At 36.1% G+C, this 12878-nt stretch overlaps 1 protein-coding gene across 6 annotated transcripts in view; it reads right to left on the reverse strand.

Annotated features, from left to right (window-relative positions):
- PTBP3 (polypyrimidine tract binding protein 3) overlaps positions 1–12878 on the reverse strand; it is a 140428-nt gene that overhangs the window by 69412 nt on the left and 58138 nt on the right. The window contains exon 1 of one of the 6 annotated variants that reach the window (XM_077142087.1): positions 6635–6731. The exons of the other annotated variants lie outside the window; for them this stretch is intronic. The gene's annotated coding sequence lies outside the window, so the exon portion shown is untranslated. Of the gene's footprint in view, positions 1–6634; positions 6732–12878 lie in introns of those variants that run through there. 6 annotated transcript variants of the gene reach the window in all.

A 12878-nucleotide genomic window follows, 5' to 3' on the forward strand; every position in this document is an offset into this window, starting at 1 on the left:
TGGACAGCACAATAATACCTAAGTGTAATGTAACTATGTTGGAACACTGAATGAAGCTGCACCTGAAATATGGTTTTTTGTTTGTTTGTTTGTGTGTTTGTATCTTTTGTTTTTGTTTTTTTCTTTTTCCTTTTTATATATATATATATTTCATTAGTATTATTATTTTAATTCTCTTCTCCATATTAACATTCTATATCTTTTTCTGCTGTTTTGCTAGTTCTTTTCCTAAATCGATGCAAATGTACTAAGAAATGATGATCATACATCTATGTGATGATACTAAGAATTACTGAGTGCATGTGTAGAATGGAATGATTTCTAAATGTTGTGTTAATTTCTTTTCTTTTTTTTTGATTAATAAAAAAAATTAAAAAAAAAAAACAGATACAAGGCTATTTGACTTTTCTATTCTTTTCTGCGTCAGTTTGTAATTTGTGTCTTTTGAGGAATTTCCCCAATTCACCTAAGTTGTCAAATATATTGGCTTAAAATTGTGCATAATATTCCCTTATTATCCTTTTAGTGTTTCTAGGTTAATTCCTGATATTGGCGATTTGTGTTCTCTTTTTTCATCTACTAATTTGTAATAAATCTAACATTAACCAAAAAGAAGCCTGACCTTTGCCCTCAGCTTCTCTACACCCTTAGAATGCTATGTTTGATTGACGTATCTAATACTTTATTTTAGAGTGGGGACTAGCCACACCCAAAGGGTCTGAAGACTGGAGACAGAAATGAAGCACAAGGGCAATCAATCCTTTTTTTTTTCTTTCTTTACATGGGCAGGCACCGGGAATCAAACCCAGGTCCTCTGGCATGGCAGGCAACCATTCTTCCCTGCTGAGCTACCATGGCCCAGGGCAATCAATCTTGCTTACATACTGGAGTAATACAAATTCTGAACAACAAGATTTGCACAAGATCCCCTGTCAGCAATATTCTGTGCGTACTATCACACAGATACAGATAAGTAATGCTGTTCATGACTACATGGGCAGAGACAAACAGAAGAGGCTACATTTGGTACTTTCCTTGAACTCTGCCCAATGAGTTTCTCTTGGCTGATATTTTTTTGGGGGGGGTGTATGGTCTGGAAATCGAACATGGGTCTCCCACCTAAAAGGCGAGCATTCTACCACTGAATCATTGGCTGATTTTAATTTACAACCTTTTCCTGTAATAAACTGTAACTGTGAGTGGAACAATTTTCATGGAGTTCTGTGAACCCTACTAGTGAATCACCAAACCTCTGGGTGATTTGGAGAATCCCCTGAACTTGAAATTTGTGTCAGAAGGATGGTCTTGTGTGGACTCTATGCAGTCCCTCTAATTTTGTATTAGGCAAACTCTCACACCAGAGGTTTACTAATTTTACTGATTATTCCAAGATCCAGCTATTGGTTTTACTGATTCTTCTCTACTCTGTTTGCTACGTCAATGATTTTTACTCTAACATTTCTTTAAATATTTCTTCTATTTACTTCAGTTTTAACTCGCTCCTCCCATGCTAGTTATAGCTAGAAGCCTAGGTCATTTATTTTGAACTTTTCTTCTTTGCTAATACAGATATTTTATGCTACAAATTTCCTTCAAAGAACAGCTCTAGCTGCAGACAACAAATTTTGATAAGATGTGTTTCCATTTACTATTTTTCCTTTTAATTTCTTCTTTGATCCATGGGTTATTTAAACGTGTCACTTAATTTCCAAATATTGTTGTTGCTTTTTTTGTATGGTGGGGGTCACATTTCATTCTTTTTCCATGTGACTATCCTGTTATTATAGCAACACTGTTGAATTTTTTTTTTGGGGGGGGGGGGCAGGGGAGAGGTACACAATCCAGGAATCAAACCCAGGTCTCCCACACAGCAGGCAAAAATTCTACCATTGAACTACACATATAGCCCCCAAATACTGGGCTTTATTTCCAAAATTTTGAGAATTTTCCAGATATTCTGCTTTTTCTTTTTGAATTTTTATTATAGTTCCAATGACGTCAGAACTTACTCTGCATAACTTAAATCCTCTTATATTTATTGAGACTGGTTTTATGGCCCGGCATACAGCCTATCTTGGTAACTAATTCATGTGTACTTGAAAAAAACAAGCATATTCTGATGCTGATGGGTAGACTATTCTGTCATTTAGGTCAATCTGGTTCATAGCTTTGTTGAAGATTTCTATGAAGTGTCTACTACAGGGTCTATAAAATTTTTTAAACGCTACATGGTAAACATTTTAAATTTTACAGATCATATAATCTCTGTCATAACTACTCAACTTATTGTAGTATAAAAGCAATCAGAGATAATATGTAATGAATGAGCATGTTCAAATACAAAGTTTATGATAAAAAATAAAAGCTTATGAATGGATACTGAAATCAAAAGTCCATATAAGCTTCATATGTCACAAATATTTGATTTGTAAAAACATAAAAGATTAAGTTCTTTGAAATGACAATTCCACAGTTTCAGAATTTCTACAGACAGTTCAAGGAAATCGCAACAATTATTGAAACTGTGTGAAAACTGATTGCCTTGTTGATAAATTGCTCTAATCATTCTAAAATCATGGACTTCCCTTTTTGCAACAAAACTGCTTAAGAATTAAATGATATTTAGTGAATGAAAAAAAAATCACTCAGCTTGTGGAAAATACAAAAAGAGGTGGTAAGTCAAGTTTGCATACAGGCTTTAGTTTGTCAACCCCTGTTATATATCCTTACTGATTTTTCCATCTACTAATCTATGAATTACTGAGAGGAGTGCTAAAATAATATCTCCAACTATATTTATGGATTTGTTTATTTCTCTTTTTAATTATATTCGTTTTAAATTTACATATTCTAAAGCTCTGAAGCTGTGTACAGATGACTATAAACATACTGAAGATTATTATGTCTTCTTGATAAAGGGGATTCCTTTATCAGTACGAAATATCTCTTCTTTATCCCTTGGTAATATTCCTTTTTCTGAAGCTAATACTTTATCTTATTTTAGTATAAGAAACCCCAGTTTTCTTATGATTGGTGTTTGCATACATACTTTTAACAACCTCTGACTTACTTTATAGATATCATATAACTGGGTCTTGTTTTAATCCAGACTAACATCTCTGCCTTTTAATTGGAATCTTTAGACCATTTCCATTTAATGTAATTATTGCCATGCCTGGGTTTTACTACTATCTTGCTGTCTATTTTCTATTTGTCCCATTTATTCTCTGCTCATTTTTTCAAAAACTTATATACCTTGGCTTTCTCTGAATTATTAAAAGATTAAATAATAAGGTGCCAGCACAGAGCTGCATGGTGCCCCATGCCACCCTCACCCCATGCACCACCCTGCCCTCCAGCTCTGGGCCCAGGAGGTCCTGAAGCCTGGACTCTGCGGCTGGCCCCATTGGCTCAGTGGGGCATGGGCTGCCTCTCCCTTCTGTCCAATAAAGCTGTTTAATGAAAAAAAAAAAGGATTAAATAATAAAGCCACCTCTATTCAAGTTAAGAACAAGACAAGAACAGTCACAATTACCATTAGTATTCAACTTAGTTTTGGAGGTTCTAGTGCATACTAAACAAGTCAAAATAATGAGTATATTTATATACTTGAAATTATCCTTATTTTTTAAAGATACATCACTGAATAACTATAAAATTCAAGAGACTAATAAAAAATTACTTGGTATTTTATTAAAGTGGTTGTATGGAAGACAAATATTTTATAAACAAAAACTTTGTATACTAATCCAGCTGGAAATTAAAATAGGAAAAATATTTCCTATTCCTAAGCAATAAAAACTAAAAAGTAGCTACGTATTAAGTTTAACTGCATATAATAATGTATTTGAAATAATAGTTGTCTAACAAAAGTAGTCAATTCTTGTTCATGCAAAAAGTCTAAATATAGGAATTCCAGAGCTAGAATGATAATACACAAAGTTTTCAGTGACTCAGATTCCAAGCTCTCTTATCTTAGGGTGCAGCCCTCATCTTCATCATCCAGGATGGAAGGTGGAACTCCAGCAGAAAGCAAGATAAAAGAAAGAAAAACAATTTGCCTACACAGAGATGTTCCAGAAGTATCATGCAACACTTCCACTTATATTTCACTGGTCAGGACTTAATCACATGACCACAGCCAGCCACGGGAGAAACAGGGAAAGTAACAATTTAATCTGGGTGGCAATGCTCCTGGAAAAAATTAGTTTTTTTACTAAAGAAAATGAGAAATGTAGTGTTGGGACACACAATAAACTATCATAATTACTAACAATAAATTTAAAAGGAAAAGCATATGATCTATGAAGAAAAGTATGAAACTTTCTCATATTTGTTAAACCACATACATTAAGAGATGTTTGAGGCAGGAAGCCAGTATCACAAAAAGATCAGTATTTCACATCAATATATAAATTTATTATAACTTTAATAAAAATCTCTAAGCTCTTGTGGTGACAGGTTAGGGGAAGTGGGATTCATTCCTTTAGAACTAGGTGATAAAGTACAAATGGAAAAGGACGTTTACAAAAAGCTAAGAGAATTTTTGAAAGGACTATTAAAAACTACCACCCCAGTAGAATGAGCATAATTCCCAGTTTACCTGAGACAATCACAGTGTACCACCACTGTTCTATCATCTTGGCGAGTTATTTTTAAAAACTATTAACATTGTTGTTGTTGTTATTATTATAGTATTAATAGTTGCACTAAAATGAGCCAGAATGTATTTAGTAGATAAAATTTCTTAAATTTCCATTTTCTTGGTTTCATTCACTAACTTATAAGCCACATATAATGATTAAATCTGAAAGACAACTAGACATCAACTGAATCATTTTATGACTCACAGACAACATGTAGGCCCTCTGATTATAAAAAAAAAAAATAGAAAAAGAAGAAGTAGTAAATGGGACAAAAGCAGTTACAGATAGCTAGTTCCTTCAAGCAGCATTCAACTTTGCTACCCATGTAGGTAAATAGACTGCCAGGCTGCCCATCAGTGAAACATGTAGAAATTATAGGCCAGTACATGTGAAATAGAACTTTATCACGATACCATTTTACATTTTGTAATAAATTTAAAAATCCATCATTCTCCTGAATTCATTTTACTTGCAGTTTTTCTTCTGTATGTATAAAGGGTAAAGTGGCAGCTGTTACTGTGTTGGCTCCATTAGTAACAAACAGTTTTTTGCTTTAACTTTGCAAACAGTTAAATTATAACAGTTTTATCATCATCTGCTAATACCAGAAAATTTGTTATTGCCCAATAATGGTTTAATTTTAAATCCTTTCAATGAAATCAAATACAGCTTTCCGGAGGTCATCTGTCTAAAGTGAAGTATCTAATATTAATAAAAAACTTCAATATGTGTATAATATTAATTCTCATGTACACTGTCATGGTAAAAATACTGTACACGAAAATTCTATGAGGTAGATAGCTGGGTGCATATATAACTTCCAACTGTGTCCAAACAAGCAATATATTCTACTAATAGAAACCACAGCTGTCAAATTTTTCAAATATTTAAAATCTAGACTTAAATGAACTAAACATATAATTTTTATCAAGATTATACTGAATACAGCTGCAGCTGCCCCATCCCACCAGTCACTAGTACTAGTCACTGGTTGGCAACCCTCGGCACTACTGTGGAACATCGTGCTATGCACACCTTCCATGTGATCTCAACACCCACCTCGACCTGCCAGCAGCAACCCTGGTGGTTGTGGGTTAGGGGTCTCTGCTCTCAGTGTGGCAATTCACAAACATGAATGGATAAAAACAGAAAATAATACTGGAATAGTGGAATCAGCAATTTTGCACAGGAAACTTTGGGAGATGTCATTTACTGTAGTCTTCCTGAGGTCGGACAAATTGAACAAGAGGATTTTGGTGCTTTGGAAAGTATGAAAGCTGATAGTGAACTTTATTCTCCTGTATCAGAAGAAGTAACAAATTAACAACGCTCTCACAGAAAATCCAGGACTTGTCAACAAATCTTGTTACAAAGATGGTTGGCTAATGAAGATGACACTAAGTAATCCTTCAGACCTTGAACTAATGAGCAAAGAAGCACATGGGAAATACATAAAAGCTATTGAAAAGTGGAACTAGAATCCCTAAATAAATCAGCCTGAAACAAACTTTTAAAAAAAAGATTATATTGAATATAGGAAAAAAAAATCTTTCTGCACTACAGGACACCTTACTCTCTTAATTACAATTACCCATTACCAAATGAGATTTTTTTTAAACATCTGTGTCTTTGAAGAACTACTTAAGTTATCTTTCTTATTCTTTTCTAAAGAAGTTCTATAATCTTTCCATTGCAATTTGTTCAAAGTCAATTAGAAATCTTTATTCAAATTAATCAATGAATACAGCACCAAGTCCTCAGCTTTTGAAGCTTTTTAAGAATTGCAAATATTAGATAAAATATTACCAAAAGTATTTTTAATGAATATGTAACCTAAAAAAAATTAAAAATTGAAATTCTGTCCGGAGAAGATGGCGGCTTAGTAAGACACGTGGGTCTTAGTTCCTACTACAGAACAGCTACTAAAGAAACAGAAACGGTACAGAACAGCTCCCAGAGCCACGACAGAAACCAAAAAGACAGCGTACCCCATTCTGGAACGGCTGAACCGGCTGAGAGAATTGGCTGCGGTGAGACCTCCGAGGGGTGCGCGCTTCGGTAAGCCCCTCCCTCCCTCCTTCCCAGCCGGCTGGGAGACTTGGACAGGAGGTTCCCTCAAGCCGCGGTGGCCGGCGGCCGCCCCACGCGGGGATTCCCGGACCGGCTGGGAGATTTGGACAGGTGGTTCCCTCAAGCAGCGGCGGCCGGCGCCCACCCCCACGCGCGGATTTCCGGGCCAGCTGGGAGATTTGGACAGGAGGTCCCCTCAAGCCATGGAAGCCGGCGCCCCCCGCCACGCTTGGCTTCCCGGCCGGCTGGGAGATTTGGAGCGGCACTTCCCAAAGCCGCGGCGGCCAGTGACCCCCACACGTGGATTCCTGGGCCGGCTGGGAGATTTGGAGCGCCACTCCCCCAAGCCGCGTTGGCTGGCGACCCTCCCCCACAGCGAGAGTCTTCCAAAGTTAAAGGAGCCACAGCATCTTTTACTGGTGGGACCCGCAGACAGACGAGCACCACATACTGGACAGGATAAGAAAAACAGAGCCCAGAGATTTCACAGGAAAATCTTTTGACCTGCTGGGTCCCACACCGAGGGAAATCTGATTAAATGCGCAGATGCCAGCAAAAAATAACGGATCACGCCAGGAAAATTGAAGATATAGCTCAGTCAAAGGAACAAACCAATAGTTCAAATAAGATACAGGAGCTGAGACAACTAATGCTGAATATATGAACAGAAATGGAAAACCTCTTCAAAAACCAAATCAATAAATTGAGGGAGGACATGAAGTAGACATGAGATGGACAAAAAGAAGAAATAGAAAGTCTGAAAAAAGAAATCACAGAACTTATGGGATTGAAGGACAAAGTAGAAAAGATGGAAAAAACAATGGATACCAACAATGGTAGATTTAAAGAGACAGAGGCTAAAATTAGTGAACTGGAGGATGGAACATCAGAATTTCAAAAGAAACAGAAACTATAGGGAAAACAATGGAAAAATTTGAGCAAGGGATAAGGGAACTGAATGATAATATGAAGAGGACAAATATACGTGTTGTGGGTGTCCCAGAAGGAGAAGAGAAGGGAAAAGGAGGAGAAAAACTAATGGAAGAAATTATCACTGAAAATTTCCCAACTCTTATAAAAGATCTAAAATTACAGATCCAAGAAGTGCAGCACACCCCAAAGAGAAAAGACCCAAATAGGGATTCTTCAAGACACTTACTAGTCAGAATGTCAGAGGTCAAAGAGAAAGAGAGGATCTTCAAAGCAGCAAGAGAAAAACAATCCATCACATACAAGGGAAACCCAATAAGACTATGTGTAGATTTCTCAGCAGAAACCATGGAAGCTAGAAGACAGTGGGATGATATATTTAAATTACTAAAAGAGAAAAACTGCCAACCAAGACTCCTATATCCAGCAAAATTGTCCTTCAAAAATGAGGGAGAAATTAAAACATTTATAGACAAAAAGTCACTGAGAGAATTTGTGACCAAGAGACCAGCTCTGCAAGAAATACTAAAGGGAGCACTAGAGTCAGATACGAAAAGAGAGAAGAGAGAGGTATGGGAAGAGTGTAGAAAGAAGGAAAATTAGATATGATATATATAATACAAAAGGTAAAACGGTAGAGGAAAATATTACCCAAACAGTAATAACACTAAATGTCAAAGGACTGAATTTCCCAATCAAAAACATAGACTGGCAGAATGGATTAAAAAACAGGATCCTTCTATATGCTGTCTACAGGAAACACATCTTAGACACAAAGATAAACATAGGTTGAAAGTGAAAGGTTGGGAACTGGAGAAAGAACAGCAAACTAACCCCAAAGCAAGCAAAAGGAAAGAAATAACAAAGATTAGAGCAGAAATAAATGAAATTGAGAACATGAAAACAATAGGGAAAATCAATAAGACCAGAACTTGGTTCTACGAGAAAATCAATAAGATTGATGGGCCCTTAGCAATTGAGATAAACATAGGTTGAAAGTGAAAGGTTGGGAAAGATATTTCAAGCAAACAACAACCAGAAAAGAGCAGGAGCAGCTATACTACTATCCAACAAATTAGACTTCAAATGTAAAACAGTTAAAAGAGACAAAGGACACTATCTACTAATAAAAGGAACAATTAAACAAGAATACGAAACAATCATAAATATTTATGCACCCAACCAGAATGCCCTAAAATACGTGAGGAATACACTGCAAACAATAAAAAGGGAAATAGACACATATACCATAATAGCTGGAGACTTCAATTCACCACTCTCATCAATGCACAAAACATCTAGACAGAGGATCAATAAAGAAATAAAGAATTTGAATAATACAATAAATGAGCTAGACTTAACAGACATTTGTAGGACATTACATCCCACAACAGCAGGATACACCTTTTTCTCAAGTGCTCATGGATCATTCTCAAAGATAGACCATATGCTGGGTCACAAAGTAACTCTTAACAAATTCAAAAAGACTGAAATCATACACAACACTTTCTCGGATCATGAAGGAATGAAGTTGGAAATCAATAATAGGTGGAGTGCCAGAAAATTCACAAATACATGGAGGCTCAACAACACACTCTTAAACAACGAGTGGGTGAAGGAAGAAATTGCAAGAGAAATTAGTAAATATCTCGAGGCAAATAAAAACGAAAACACAACATATCAAAACCTATGGGACGCAGCAAAGGCAGTGCTAAGAGGGAAATTTATTGCCCCAAATGCCTATATCAGAAAAGAAGAAAAGGCAAAAATGCAGGAATTAACTGTCCACTTGGAAGAACTGGAGAAAGAACAGCAAACTAGCCCCAAAGCAAGCAAAAGGAAAGAAATAACAAAGATTAGAGCAGAAATAAATGAAATTGAGAACATGAAAACAATAGGGAAAATCAATAAGACCAGAAGTTGGTTCTATGAGAAAATCAATAAGATTGATGGGCCCTTAGCAAGATTGACAAAAAGAAGAAGAGAGAGGATGCAAATAAATAAGATCAGAAATGGAAGAGGAGATATAACCACAGACCTCACAGAAATAAAGGAGGTAATACAGGATACTACGAACAACTTTACGCTAATAAATACAACAATTTAGATGAAATGGACAACTTCCTAGAAAGGCATGAACAACCAACTTTGACGCAAGAAGACATAGATGACCTCAACAAACCAATCACAAGTAAAGAAATTGAATCAGTCATTCAAAAGCTTCCCAAAAAGAGAAGTCCAGGACCAGACGGCTTCACATGTGAATTCTACCAAACATTCCAGAAAGAATTAGCACCAACCCTGCTCAAACTCTTCAAAAATATTGAAGTGGGGGGAAAGCTACCTAATTCATTCTATGAAGCCAACATCACCCTCATACCAAAACCAGGCAAAGATATTACAAAAAAAGAAAACTACAGACCAATCTCTCTAATGAATATAGATGCAAAAATCCTCAAAAAATTCTAACAAATCGAATCCAGCAACACATTAAAAGAATTATACATCATGACCAAGTAGGAGTCATCCCAGGTATGCAAGGATGGTTCAACATAAGAAAATCAATTAATGTAATACACCATATCAACAAATCAAAGCAGAAAAATCACATGATCATCTCAATTGATGCAGAGAAGGCATCTGACAAGATTCAACATCCTTTCCTATTGAAAACACTTCAAAAGATAGGAATACAAGGGAACTCCCTTAAAATGGTAGAGGGAATATATGAAAAGCCCACAGTTAATATCACCCTCAATGGGGAAAAATTGAAAACTTTCCCCCTAAGATCAGGAACAAGACAAGGATGTCCATTATCACCACTATTATTCAACATCGTGTTGGAGGTTCTAGCCAGAGCAATTAGACAAGAAAAAGAAATACAAGGCATCAAAATTGGAAAGGAAGAAGTAAAACTATCACTGTTTGCAGACGATATGATACTATACGTCGAAAACCCGGAAAAATCCACAACAAAACTACTAGAGCTAATCAATGAGTACAGCAAAGTAGCAGTTTACAAGATCAACATTCAAAAATCTGTAGCTTTTCTATACACTAGCAATGAACAAGCTGAGGGGGAAATCAAGAAACGAATTCCATTTACAATTGCAACTAAAAGAATAAAATACCTAGGAATAAATTTAACTAAAGAGACAAAAGATCTATACAAAGAAAAGTACAAAAAACTGTTAAAAGAAATCACAGAAGACCTAAATAGATGGAAGGGCATATCATGTTCATGGATTGGAAGACTAAATATAGTTAATATGTCAATCCTGCCTAAAGTGATTTATAGATTCAATGCAATACCAATCAAAATCCCAACAACTTATTTTTCAGAAATAGAAAAACCAATAAGCAAATTTATCTGGAAGGGCAGGGCGCCCCGAATTGCTAAAAACATCTTGAGGAAAAAAAACGAAGCTGGAGGTCTCGCGCTGCCGGACTTTAAGGCATATTATGAAGCCACAGTGGTCAAAACAGCATGGTATTGGCATAAAGATAGATATATCGACCAATGGAATCGAATAGAGTGCTCAGATATAGACCCTCTCATCTATGGACATTTGATCTTTGATAAGGCAGTCAAGCCAACTCACCTGGGACAGAACAGTCTCTTCAATAAATGGTGCCTAGAGAACTGGATATCCATATGCAAAAGAATGAAAGAGGACCTGTATCTCACACCCTATACAAAAGTTAACTCAAAATGGATCAAAGATCTAAACATTAGGTCTAAGACCATAAAACAGTTAGAGGAAAACATAGGGAGATACCTTATAAAACTTACAATTGGAGGCGGTTTTATGGACCTTAAACCTAAAGCAAGAGCACTGAAGAAGGAAATAAATAAATGGGAGCTCCTCAATATTAAACACTTTTGTGCATCAAAGAACTTCATCAAGAAAGTAGAAAGACAGCCTACACAATGGGAGACAATATTTGGAAATGACATATCAGATAAAGGTCTAGTATCCAGAACCTATAAAGAGATTGTTCAACTCAACAACAAAAAGACAGCCAACCCAATTACAAAATGGGAAAAAGACTTGAACAGACAACTACTAGAAGAGAAAATACAAATGGCCAAAAGGCATATGAAGAGATGCTCAATGTCCCTGGCCATTAGAGAAATGCAAATCAAAACCACAATGAGATATCATCTCACACCCACCAGAATGGCCATTATCAACAAAACAGAAAATGACAAGTGCTGGAGAGGATGCGGAGAAAGAGGCACACTTATCCACTGTTGGTGGGAATGTCAAAGGGTGCAACCACTGTGGAAGGCAGTTTGGCGGTTCCTCAAAAAGCTGAATATAGAACTGCCATACGACCCAGCAATACCATTGCTGGGTATCTACTCAAAGGACTTAAGGGCAAAGACACAAACGGACATTTGCACACCAATGTTTATAGCAGCGTTATTTACAATTGCAAAGAGATGGAAACAGCCAAAATGTCCATCAACAGACGAGTGGCTAAACAAACTGTGGTATATACATACAATGGAATATTATGCAGCTTTAAGACAGGATAAACTTATGAAGTATGTAATAACGTGGATGGATCTAGAGAACATTATGCTGAGTGAGTCTAGCCAAAAACTAAAGGACAAATACTGTATGGTCCCACTGATGTGAAACGACATTCGAGAATAAACTTGGAATATGTCATTGGTAACAGAGTCCAGCAGGAGTTAGAAACAGGGTAAGATAATGGGTAATTGGAGCTGAAGGGATACAGACTGTGTAACAGGACTAGACACAAAAACTCAAAAATGGACAGCATAATAATACCTAATTGTAAAGTAATCATGTTAAAACACTGAATGAAGCTGCATCTGAGCTATAGGTTTATTTTTGTCTGTCTGTTTGTTTGTTCGTCTTTTTTTTTGTACTGTTATTGTTATTTTTATTTTTTTCTCTATATTAACATTCTATATCTTTTTCTGTTGTTTTGCTAGTTCTTCTTCTAAATCGATGCAAATGTACTAAGAAATGATGACCATGCATCTATGTGATGATGTTAAGAATTACTGATTGCATATGTAGAATGGAATGATTTCTAATGTTGGGTTAATTTCTTTTTTTTTCCTTTATTAAAAAAAAAAAAAAAAAAAGAATCATGCCCAGGTTTTTAACCTCAGCAACTAAGATGGGAAAGGCTATAGGTACAGAATATATGAAGAGCATCTGTTCAGTTTTGGACCTGTTAAATCTAAGGCAC

This window comes from Tamandua tetradactyla, chromosome 2, assembly GCF_023851605.1.
Source record: "Tamandua tetradactyla isolate mTamTet1 chromosome 2, mTamTet1.pri, whole genome shotgun sequence".
In the NCBI taxonomy this organism is placed as follows: domain Eukaryota; kingdom Metazoa; phylum Chordata; class Mammalia; order Pilosa; family Myrmecophagidae; genus Tamandua; species Tamandua tetradactyla.